The sequence below is a fragment of the Ailuropoda melanoleuca genome, chromosome 11, assembly GCF_002007445.2.
Source record: "Ailuropoda melanoleuca isolate Jingjing chromosome 11, ASM200744v2, whole genome shotgun sequence".
Taxonomy (NCBI): domain Eukaryota; kingdom Metazoa; phylum Chordata; class Mammalia; order Carnivora; family Ursidae; genus Ailuropoda; species Ailuropoda melanoleuca.
Window position 1 is genome coordinate 56,818,031 of NC_048228.1, and position 12,331 is coordinate 56,830,361.

The following is a 12,331-nucleotide window of genomic DNA, read 5'->3' on the forward strand; positions in this document are numbered from 1 at the left end:
GGAACTTGAGACAGGACAGTCTGAATAACTTTTCCAAGAGAGTAGTAGAATTTGAACTGTACCTAAATAATGAAGAGGCAAAACGTACAGAAACACCTGGTAGAAAGAGAAATCCAAAAAGAGCAAGTGTAAAGGCCTTGAGATAGAAATAAGTGAGGTGGATGTGTGGGTGGAAACAAGGCAAAAATGACTAAAACCTGGCAGGTAAGTGAGAGATGGTAGAAAGGAGTATATGAAGAGGTGGTTGGGCATCAAGTCAAATAGGACTTTGTAAAGACGTTGGATTTTATTTTAACTGAAGTGGGGGGGCCATGAGTTTTCTAAGCAGAGGTATGAGTGAGATGATCTAACATCACACTTTGAGAAGATTGCTTTAACTTTGATGAAGAGAATGGGCTGGAGTTGGGAGTGAAGATACCTAATGAAAAGCGTGAAGACAGTTTAGAAAGCTGTTGCACTTGTCCTGGCAGGAAATGAATGCATATTCACCCTTTTCCTTGGGTCAGGAACTTATCTAGGATAACAGAAGGGATCCTTTTATAAGGCAACTCAAAGTAGAGAAAAAAAAAAGGGCATAGGCTTATTTGGTATAATACCACTACTAAGAGATATTACTGGCTGTCTCTTTGTCTTGTAGATACTTAATTCAGAATTCAGATATCTGTGAACTTATTTCTTTCCTCCCCAGCCTTATGAGCATGGTGTCTTAGTCAGCTTAGGATGCTAAAAAATACCATAGTCTTAGTGGCTTAAACAACATGCATTTATTTCTTATAGTTCTGGGGTTAGGAAGTCCAAGATTAAGGTGCCAACAGATCTGGTGTCTTGTAAGGCTCCATCTCTAAAGTCCATAATATCGGGGATTAGGCTTTCAACATACGAGTTTTGAGGAGGCACAAACATTCAGTCCATAGACCACAGATCTTAGTCAGTTTGTCTGAGGGAAAATCATTTGGAACTGAATGCGTGGTAACCCTAGCACTGATGGGGTAGTGTTAGGGTTTTTATCTTTTATCCAGCCTCAAATTAACCAACTAGCTTTGGCCTTAATGAAGAACTATTAAGAATGACTTCCTTGTTCGAGGATTGTATTTATTTATTTGCTATTTTTTTATTTATTAATTTTAAGATTTGTTTATTTGAGAGAGAGAGAAAGAGTGATCGTGTATGAGTGGGGTGAGGGGCAGAGAGAGAGGGAGAGAATGTCAAGAAGACTCCCCATTGAGTGTGGAGCCCAGATTTGGGGCTCAATCCTATAACCCAAGAGATCATGACCTGAGCTGAAACCAAGAGTCAAATGCTTAGCTGACTGAGGCACCCAGGTGCCCCAAGGATTGTATTTATAATAGAAATATCTCCAACCTATCAGCAGATGAAAATTTGATCTTTTAACTCATAAGCCAGCATTTTGTTTAGCAAACCAGACTTTCATATTGATGCATTTGAGGAAAGCTTTCACTGAAAAGTGTGCCAGGAAAGAGAAGATAAAGTGATGCAAAGTATAGAGAATTATTTTAATTATATTTTTTTACTTAGTCTTAGATATAGTCCTAATGGTCCAAAGCCTACTGGAAATTCTATTCCATTGACTGGAATTTTTCTTGCAAAGTCACAAATATCTTTATGTTCTCCTTACTGAGTTTAAATACTATGGTCAACCATGACATATGCCCCCGCTGCTCTTGCCCCTTTCTCTATTCACCAGCCAGCCTGGCAAAACCACAACTTGGTTATACCCCACTCTCCAACTTTTTTGGTATATGATCCCATTTGCTGACAGCAGCTGTAAAAAAAAGCACACCACGCAGACTAGTCTCGCTTTATAATCATGATCCCAAACCTCAAAAAGATCCTTAACAGCCCCTGAAAATCCCTCTGCACTTCTGTAGTCAAAACCCCCTCACATTCTCCTAAATAACTCTTTCACTCTTTCTCTCCTCTCCTTAACTCCAACAGTCTCTTCTCCTTACATTCACTTGATAATTTTACTCATTATTTCACCAAGAAAAATGAAGGAATCAGATGAGAGTTTCTACTAGCACTTACCATAAAAATCCATGAATCTACTTGTTTCTTGAAAGGCAATATAAGCAAGTGAACTCTAGAGGGAAACTGCCTGTGTTCAAATCTTAGCTTTGCAGCTTACTAGATGTGTGAACTCAGGCAAATGGTTTGACATCACTGTGTCATGTTTTCCCTGATGTGACATGGGGATAAGAATGGTATCTACTTTATGTTCTCGTGGAGTTTTGCAGAAGTTAACAAATGTAATGCACTTAAAACATGTAACAAATACAAGATAGGTGTTAGCTATTATTGCCATCTGTCTGTCCTTTTGTTACAGTGGATCAACTTTGGATTAACAGCAATCTAAGACCAAACTCTACACCTGTGATAGCCTCTCTACATTCATCTTCTCAAGGACTTTGTTTCTCTAACTGTCACCTTCCTCTCTTATATCATCAATCTTACCCTCTCTTCTGGATCATTTCCATAGACACAGTAATTCTATAATATTTCCCAGATAAAAACAAAGGTTTTTTCTTTTAAACACTACATCTCCTTCCTGCCATGTTTATCTGCAAATATGGTTGAAAGTGTTGTTTCACCTCTTTTCCTTCCATTTTCTCAAATTCACTCCAGTCAAGATATTGACTCAGACACTGCTTTAAAACCACATTTCTCAAGGTCATCAGTACATTCCATGTTGCCAGCTCCGAGGCTTAATTCTCAATCCTCTTCTTATTTAACCTATCAATAGCATTTAGTACTATCGATCATGCCCTATTAAAACACTTTCTTTTTCCCTTGTTTTTTTTTATTGAAGTATAGTTGACATACAATTTTACATTAGTTTCAGGTGTATAACATATTGATTTGACAGTTATATATGAGATTATATATATATATATATATATATATACACACACACATATATACACACACACTTATATAATAAATATATTATGAAATGTTTACCACAATAAGTTACCGCCTGTTACCATATAAAAAGTTACTGCATAACAGACACATGAAAAAATGTTCAAAATCATTAGCCATCAGGGAAATTCAAATCAAAACCACCTTGAGATACCACCTTACACCAGTTAGAATGGCAAAATGGACAAGGCAGGAAACAACAAATGTTGGAGAGGATGTGGAGAAAGGGGACCCTCTTACACTGTTAGTGGGAATGCAAGTTGGTACAGCCACTTTGGAAAACAGTATGGAGGTTCCTCAAAAAGTTAAAAATTGAGCTACCTATGACCCAGCAATTGCACTACTGGGTATTTACCCCAAAGATACAGATGTAGTGAAAAGAAGGGGCACCTGCACCCCAATGTTCATAGCAACAATGTCCACAATAGCCAAACTGTGTAAGGAGCCAAAATGACCTTCAACAGATGAATGGATAAAGAAGATGTGGTCCCTATATACAATGGAATATTACTCAGCCATCAGAAAGGATGAATACTCATATCATTTGCATCGACATGGTTGGAACTGGAGGGGATTATGCTAAGTGAAATAAGTCAAGCAGAGAAAGACAATTATCATATGATTTCACTTATATGTGGAATGTAAGGAATAGCATGGAGGACATTAGGAGAAGGAAGGGAAAAATGAAGGGGGGAATCAGAAGGGTAGATGAACCATGAGAGACTATGGACTCTGGGACAAACTGAGGATTTCAGAGGGACGAGGGGTGGGGGGATGGGTTAGGCCAGTGATGGGTATTAAGGAGGGCACATATTGCATGCAGCACTGGGTATCATATGCAAATAATGAATCATGGAACACTACTGATGTACTGTATGGTAACTAACATACATAATAAAATAAAACAAATAAAAGGAAAAAAGTTATTACAATATTATTGACTATATTCCCTATGCTGTACCTTTCATTTCCATGACATTTATTCTATAACTGGAAGTTTGTACCTCTTAATTCTCTTCAACTATTTTCTTGTCCTCCCACCCTCCTCCCCTCTGGCAAACACCAGTTTGTTTTCTGTATTTATGAGTCTGTTTCTGTTTTTTTGTTTGTTTTGTTTCTTAGATTCCACATAAGTGAAATCATATGGCATTTGTCTTTGCTGTCTGATTTATGAAACACTTTCTTTGCTTGGATTCCAGAAAAAAAAATAACACTCCTTTGTAATTTTTCTGTGTCATCAACTGTCCCTTCTCAGTCTCTGCTGCTAGGCCTTCTACCTCTTCCCCAACTTTGAATGTTGGTGTGCCCTAGGGCTCAGTCCTCAGATCTCTCCTCTTCTCTGCTTACACTCATACTCAGGATTATCCTATCCAGTCCAGTACTTTTAATACTAACTACTTGCTAACTAACCCCTGAGTGTATTAACTTTAGTTCTGACTTCTCCTTGGATCTCTAATTTCATGTCTCTAAAATTTCTACTTGGCATTCTAATAAGCAATTTATATTAGCATCTCAAAACAGATTTCTTCATATTTCCTTAGCCTTCTACATCTAAAAAAAAAAAAAAAAAGGTTCTGGAGTCATCCAGAGTAAGAGATATTTGAAATACTATCTTTTGCAATTTCAGTTATTGGATTTTGTGTAGAATTTACAACTGGACTGGGAAAGGTCTATCTTTACCTTTGGAAATGCCTGGATATGTGGCTTTGACTCTTGGCTAACATAAGGTGAAAGGATTTATGTGAGGTTTATATGAGGTTTAAAATCAGAAATTTTCCTTGCAAATTCTGGGCCAGTTTGTTTCCTGATCCAAGATCCTCCTGGATCTTGAAGTTAACAGATTTCAGTGGTTCAATATGGAGACAAAATATGTATGTATGTGATAAGGACAGTGGGATCTTGCCCCTGTATATCTCTTGGTCTCCCCGTGCTTGCCTGAGCTCTCTCTATACAGGGTCCTTTGCTTATTTTATGTAAGTATTCCCTATGGAGTATATTATGTAAGCCTTATGTAGGTATTCCTCCATGGAATCTTATGAGTCCTTTCAAATATTCAAACTTCTGAAATCTTTGCACATTTTAATATTTAAAAGTGCAACAGTAGCATGCTGAAACTAGCCTACACCAATGTGCAAGTTTAATGTTAAAATTTCAGGAACTAATATGTTAGCCGTCTGTGAAACACATTGCAGTAAAAAATTAAGAGTACTAACTACCCCAAACTCATCATGTCCTAGTTATTTTACATTATATTAGTACTCTGGGTCTCGAGGATATTTATATCTATTGTATCTGTGTGGCAAAAATAAATATAATAGAGTACTACTTCTCACCCTTTCCCAAATGAATGTTTGGTGATGTAATGTGGGTAGTTCTACATTGGCCATGGTATTGGTATTTACACCATAGAAACTGACCAGTACTACACATTAGCTCCGAACCCCTGGTCCTGAGACCTGGCTGTTAAATACTTACCAGCACACCACTGAATGTAACTATTCTTCATTTATGCTTTTAAAAGAAATCATCGCCAAGTAGTGCAACTGAAGTACAATTTCTCTTCCTTGACATTACAACCTAGTTTTTTGGCCATTGTGCCAGATGTTTTGTTGAGTGCCTTAAGTACTGCCTGCTCATGACTGAGGTGAATATGGTTTGATACTGGCTTTCATTTTTCATAATTTTAATTCAAGAGAAAGCTTCAGAAGAAGCTATTTTTGAAACATTTCATAGTGATGTGTAAAGGACATTTCAGATTTGCAGTTTATAGTGACTAATTAAAGGATTCCAGAAAAGACAATAATATATTATTATAATAGTGTTCTCTACAGTTATTATATTTAATTATGAAAAGAAAATAATCCTATCATGCTTTCTTATGTTGTTTCTTCAAAAAAATTTAATTGTCTTCATTTAAAATTTGTCATAGTTGACACTCATGGTTGTGTAAAAAAACTATTTTCACTAAACATAGGAGTACGTATTATGTGAGAATACAATTATTAGCCATTTCTGGTTTTATAAACCTATGTTTATGCTTTTAAAGTCACATTTATCACCAAAAAAGTGATTCAGCAAGGCAGGAATTACTAGCCAGGGTAATGAGAGATTGTTCCCACTTTTCCTCCCAAGTCATTTGAGGAAAGAGAATTAGGAGGAATCAAACCAAGCCACAATCAGAGCAGGGACAAAGTCTTAGTAATCAGGGAGAATTGGTCTAAGAGCACCTCTCTCTCCTGCTTAACATCCTACTCCACCCTGGTCTCAACACCCTCAGAGAATAAAACCTAAACTCTTTATTATGACTTGCAAATCCATAAAAATCTTGATTCACTCTTCCTATTCCTTAGTCAAAACACAGCTCAGGTGTTACCTCTCACCAGGAAGCTTTTCCTGACATGCCCACACGATGCTCCAGATTGTCCCAGGCATACACCTAGTCATTACACTTCCCACAAGTTGTAAAACTTCTATTTATGCATCTAAATATCTTACTAGACCATGAACTTCTCAAAGTCTCTTTTCCATCCCTGTGTTCCTAGACCTGTGGTTGGTTCAGTGGAGGTAATCATTGTGTCCAAAGGAATGATGCTGAAAAGCACTATTGGGATCTGGCTGTGGGAGACATCTCTGTTTTATTTCCCATTGTGTCCTTGAATTTCATTGGTTCTCCAATCACGCCGTTACTGGAGATTTCTGAAACATGCTATCCTGGACTTTTCCAAATGATGTACTCCTTGCCTAGAATGTCTTTCTCTGAGTTTTTTTTTTTTTTCCAGTAAACTCCTTCCATTCTTAAAAAATTAGCTCACACCTTTGTGAGACTTTTATCCCCTATGTTCTCATAGATTTGGGGCTTATTGTCATCAAGCTATCATCTCATCCTGGAAAGTCCTACAAAGCCAACAAATAAATTTATTTTTAGCCCATATTAACTTGGCCCTGACTCCCTGAGAAGTTGTATTTTATTGCCAATTCCACCTTTTTTCCTCTACCCAGATCATATCAAGGACAAACTTTTATTTCCCGTCAACAAGTACATTTGAAAAAAAATTAATTATATAAGCAATGTATTAAAACATTATCCTTGTGAAAAAAATAAACCCATTATAGATCAAGCTAAAATTTCTTTAATTGCTATTTTCAGTTCTGGTCTCTATCCTTCTCCTCAGGAGTAATAATTGATTTGTGAATTTTTCCAGATCTTTTCATATATTTATTTAACATTTCATAAATAAACACATGGATTTAAGTAGATCTATTACCACCCACTTAAAATGTGAAGTATTATTTACTGTTTCTTTTAAGTATTAACGATATCATATTGAATTTTCATTCTGCATTTCATATTTTCAGTCAATATTTCTTGAAGTCTTTCTGTATTGATCTACAATTCTATCAGTCAGGGGTCAGAGCAGGAGTTTGAATAAAAAGAGTTTGAAGCAGAAAACTGCAAACTTCAAAAATCGTCAAAACAGCTGGGGATAAAGGCTCTAGGCTAAGCCTTAAGGATAATTCACAGAATACTAAAGAAATGATGCCAGGGGAAGGGACTGTAACAGGCATTTCTGAATTTGATAGGTAAGATTCAGAGATCAGAAAGCACCAGCAACTTTTTGTTTTGTTGATGATATCTTTTGCTGTGCAAAAGCCTTTGATTTTGTTGTGGTCTCAGTTTAATTTTGCTTTTGTGTTCTTTGCCTGAAGAGACATATCTAGAAAAATATTTCTATGGTTCATGTCAAAAAAATTACTGCCTGTTTTCTTCTAGGAGTTTTAACATTTCAGTTCTCACATTTAGGTCTATATCCATTTTGAGTTTATTTTTGTTTATGGTGTAGGAAAGTGGTCCAGTTTCATTCTTTCTTTTGCATCGAGCCATCCAATTTTCCCAGCACCCTTTGTTGAAGAGACTGTCTTTTCCCCATTGTGTATTTTTGCCTCCTTTGTTGTAGATTAATTGACCATATAATCATGGTTTTATTTCTGGGCTCTGTATTCTGTTCCATTTAACTATGTGTCACTTTTGTGCCATTACCATACTGTCTTGATTGCCACAGCTTTGCAGTATATATTGAAATCTGGGATTGTGATACCTTCAGCTTTGTTCTTTTTTCTCAAGATTGCTTTGGCTATTCAGGGTCTTTTGCACAGCAAAGGAAACCATCAACAAAACAAAAAGGCAACCACTGAATGGGAACAGATATTTGCAAACGATATATCTGGTAAGGGGTTAATATTCAAAATATATAAAGAACTTATACAACTCAACAACAAAAAAACAAAGGAACCAATTTAAAAATGGGCAGAGAACCTAATAGACATTTTTCCAAGAAAGACAGACAGATTACCAACAGACATATGAAAAGATGCTCAACTTACTAATTGTTAGAGAAATGTAAATCAAAACTACAATGAAAGATTACCTTACACCTGTCAGAATGGCTAGAATCAAAACCATAAGAAATAACAAGTGTTGGTGAGGATGTGGAGAAAAAGGCACTCTGATGCACTGCTGGTGGGAATGCAAATTGGTGCAGCTATTGTGCAAAACAATATGCAAGTTAAAAAATTTAAAAATAGAATTATCATATGATCCAGTAATACCGCTACTGGGTAGTTACCCAAAGAACACAAAAACACTAATTAAAAAAAAAGATATATGAACCCCTGTGTTTATTGCAGCATTATTTACAACAACAAAGATATGGAAGCAACCCAAGTGTCCATCCATAGATGAATGGACAAAGAAGAAGATATGATAAAAAAGATATAATGGAATACTACTGTCACAAAAAAGAATGAGATCTTGTTATTTGCAACAACAGATGGAGCTAGACAGTATTATACTAAGTGAAATAAGTCAGTCAGAGAAAGACAAATACCATACAATTTCACTCATGTGGAATTTAAGAAATAAAACAAACAAATAAAAGACACACAAACAAAAAGAGACTCTAAATAAGGACAATAACCTGGTGGTTGCAAGAGGGGAGGTGGGTGGGTAAAGGGTGAAATAGATAAAGGGAATCAAGAGTACACTTCTCTTGATGAGCTCTGAGTAATGTGTAGAATCGTTTAATCACTATACTGTACACTTGAAATTAATATAACACTGTATGTTAATTAAACTTCAATTTAAAAAAAAAAGGAAGAAGTCAGGATAGAGGTTACTTTTGGGGGAGGGTGGGAGGTTAAGCCTGTGATAGGGTATTGGGGAGATTTTGGCGTGGCAGACAAAATTCTGTTTCTTAACAGAGATGGCAGATACATGGGTGTTTGCCTTATACCAACTCATCGAACTCATTAATAGAGGAAGGGAGGAAGGAAGGAAGGAAGGAAGGAAGGAAGGAAGGAAGGAAGGAAGGAAGGAAGGAAGGAAATGTAAGACAAGAAACACAAGCACTGATGACATCACGACAGCCTCCTGACACCCACAAGCTGGTCTGGTTTCTGCCTACTCTAAAATTGTTTCTTGGCTCCCAGAAAGCTGCAGAATGGACAGTGAAATGCTGCTAGAGGAAACAGCATATATCCATGAACTTTTACCAGCAAAAATCCACAAGTGGCCTCATTTCTGCCTTAGAAGGCATCTGATATGTTTCTCCCTTCTGTTTCTTTCTTTTCTTTTTTTTTTTTTACATCATTACTTTTTGATATAAGGTTCAGTGATTCATTTGTTGCATATAACACCCAGGGCTCATCACAACACAGGCCCTCCTTAATGCTTATCACCCAGTTACCCCATCCTCCCACTCCTCCTCCCCTCCAGCGACCCTCAATTTGTTTCCTGGAGTCAAAAGTCTCATATGGTTTTTCTCCCTCTCTGATTTCTTCCCCTTCAGTTTTCCCACCCTTCCCCTATCATCCTCTACACTATTCTTTATGTTCCACATATGAGTGAAACCATGTAATTGTCTTTCTCTGATTGACTTATTTCACCTAGCATAATACCCTCTAGTTCCATTCATGTCAATGTCAATGGTGGGTAGTCATCTTTTCTGATTGCTGAGTAATATTCCATTGTATATATAAACCACATCTTCTTTATCCATTCAACTGCTGAAGGACATCTCAGCTTTTTCCACAATTTGGCTATTGTGAACATTGCTGCTATGAACATTGGGGTGCAGGTGCCCCTTTTCTCACTACATCTGTATCTTTGAGGTAAATACCCAGTAATGCAGTTGCTGGATCATAGGGTAGCTCTATTTTTAACGTCTTGAGGAACCTCCATACTATTTTCCAGAGTGCATCTAGCTGGCAGAACCTAAACTGCAGCCAGAGTTCTAACTGTAAAGGAGACAGGGAGATGTCATTTTTAGTTTTCCAATATCTGCAGGAGAAAAAGGAACCTTAGAATGAAGCATGAGTAAGTCAATCCACCATATTTACTATAACCTCATTTAACACCTGAATAATAGTCCAGAATATTGATATGCCATAGTTTACTTAACCATTCCTCTACTGATTAATAATTTGTTTCCATTTTTTTTGCTATTGAAAACATTAAACATCCTCATATATTCCTGTTTGATTACCTATGCCAGGATAGAAATCCAGCTCGTTACCTAGAAGTGAAACTGTTGATTACAGGGGACATAGGTGAAAAATTAAACAGACATTCCCTCTAAAGTTTCTGCCTCAATTCTAAGTTCTACCATCAACATATGGGAGCCCATTTCCCCACATGCTTACCAAATCTTACCAACCATGGGACATATTTAAATAGAAATCAATATACAACATAGCAGATGATTAAATCTAAAATTACTAAATTTATAATTTTTAAAAGTACGAATGACAGTAAATATTAGAAACCAGAAAATAAGAGGTCAAATAGAATAATGCTTTATAGGGAAAGCTTCATCAAGGAAGTGGCAATTAAGTTGGACCACGAAGCATGAATAAACATTGAAAGGGTAGAAATGACAATCCTGAGAGTATTAAACATCCTGAATAAAAGCATGGATGTAGGGAAACACTTGCCATTTAAGAAATGGAACTGTGAGAAATGGCTCAACTAAAGTCATACTTTAGATAAAGTCATCGTTAAGATAATACAATGTCCTGGATATTGTGCCATGCACTTGGTATACATGGCCTTAGCTGATATAATGTCTTACAAGTATGACACCATTAGACTGCATTTTTACCTATAAGAAAGCTGAAGCTCAGATATATCATGTCCTTTGTTTCACCAAACTACCACGGAACAACATAAATAAAAAGAGATGCTATTCTAAAGAGCCTTGAATATCAGCCAGAGGAGTTCATATTTTATTCTGAGAGCAACTGAAAGTTTTGAAGATTTTACATAAAGAAATGTCATGAATATGTGTTTTAGGAAGATGAGTCATGCTAATTAATACTATAATCCTGTTCTCTGTTCAGTAGCCTCCTCCTCTGAGAGGCTTTTCCTGACCACCCTAAAGATAGCCACCCTCTGCCCTCCCAACACACACACCACTCTCTGCCCGATTACTTTACTTCATTTTCTTTATGACATATCTCATATTAAATTTGCACTTACTATTTTCTTGAGTGTTTGCCTGTTTTTCTGATTAAAGTGTAAGCTCCATGAAGGCAGGGACTTTATTATATTCCTTGTTGTATTTCCACTACTAGGAACAATATGTAAATCTCAGGAAGTTTACAACAAACATTTATTAAACGAATGAATGGAGTGAATAGATGGTTAAAGATATGAGATGCTGCCAAAAGTCTAGATATTTGTATCCAAATATCTTAGCGACCTCCTGATCTTTTGTTTTTATAAGAATTTGATGTCACCCAAAAACTTAATCCATATTCATTTACTAAAACAGCTCTTGACTAGATTAATTTGTTCCACTTCCTATAAACAATTAGCAAAAGAGAACTGATATTTCTTTCATAAAAATCTATTTCCACTTGTAAATCCATTTCCTTTTCTTTTTTTTCCGGGCATGGTGGCATATCTATTTTTTTTCAAAAATGCAAATGTATTTTTCATTTTTTTATTTAAATTCAATTATTTACATATAGTGTAAATCTATTTTTAGAGAAGTGTGTATACAGTCCCAGTGAGAATTTTCAGACTAAGCACATTTCAAATGAGTAATGCTGTAGCAGAATTTTCATATAAAAAAAATAATGTATATTTAAGTCATTTGTCAGAGAGTGCTCTGGTGGATACAGCTGGTTTCACTGAAGAGCTGGATGGGATCTGAGTCAGAACACTGATTCACCAATCTGGGGTGGTATTTCCTGGGTGGACCTCTCAGGCAACCAATCCAAGTTAGGTCTATTCTTTTTCTAAGTATTCGACTCAAAGGGAATTTTCATTTCTTCCTTTAAACCACAGATCCACAGATGTCATCAACACTTGTTAAACGAGTTTCCTTTTAAT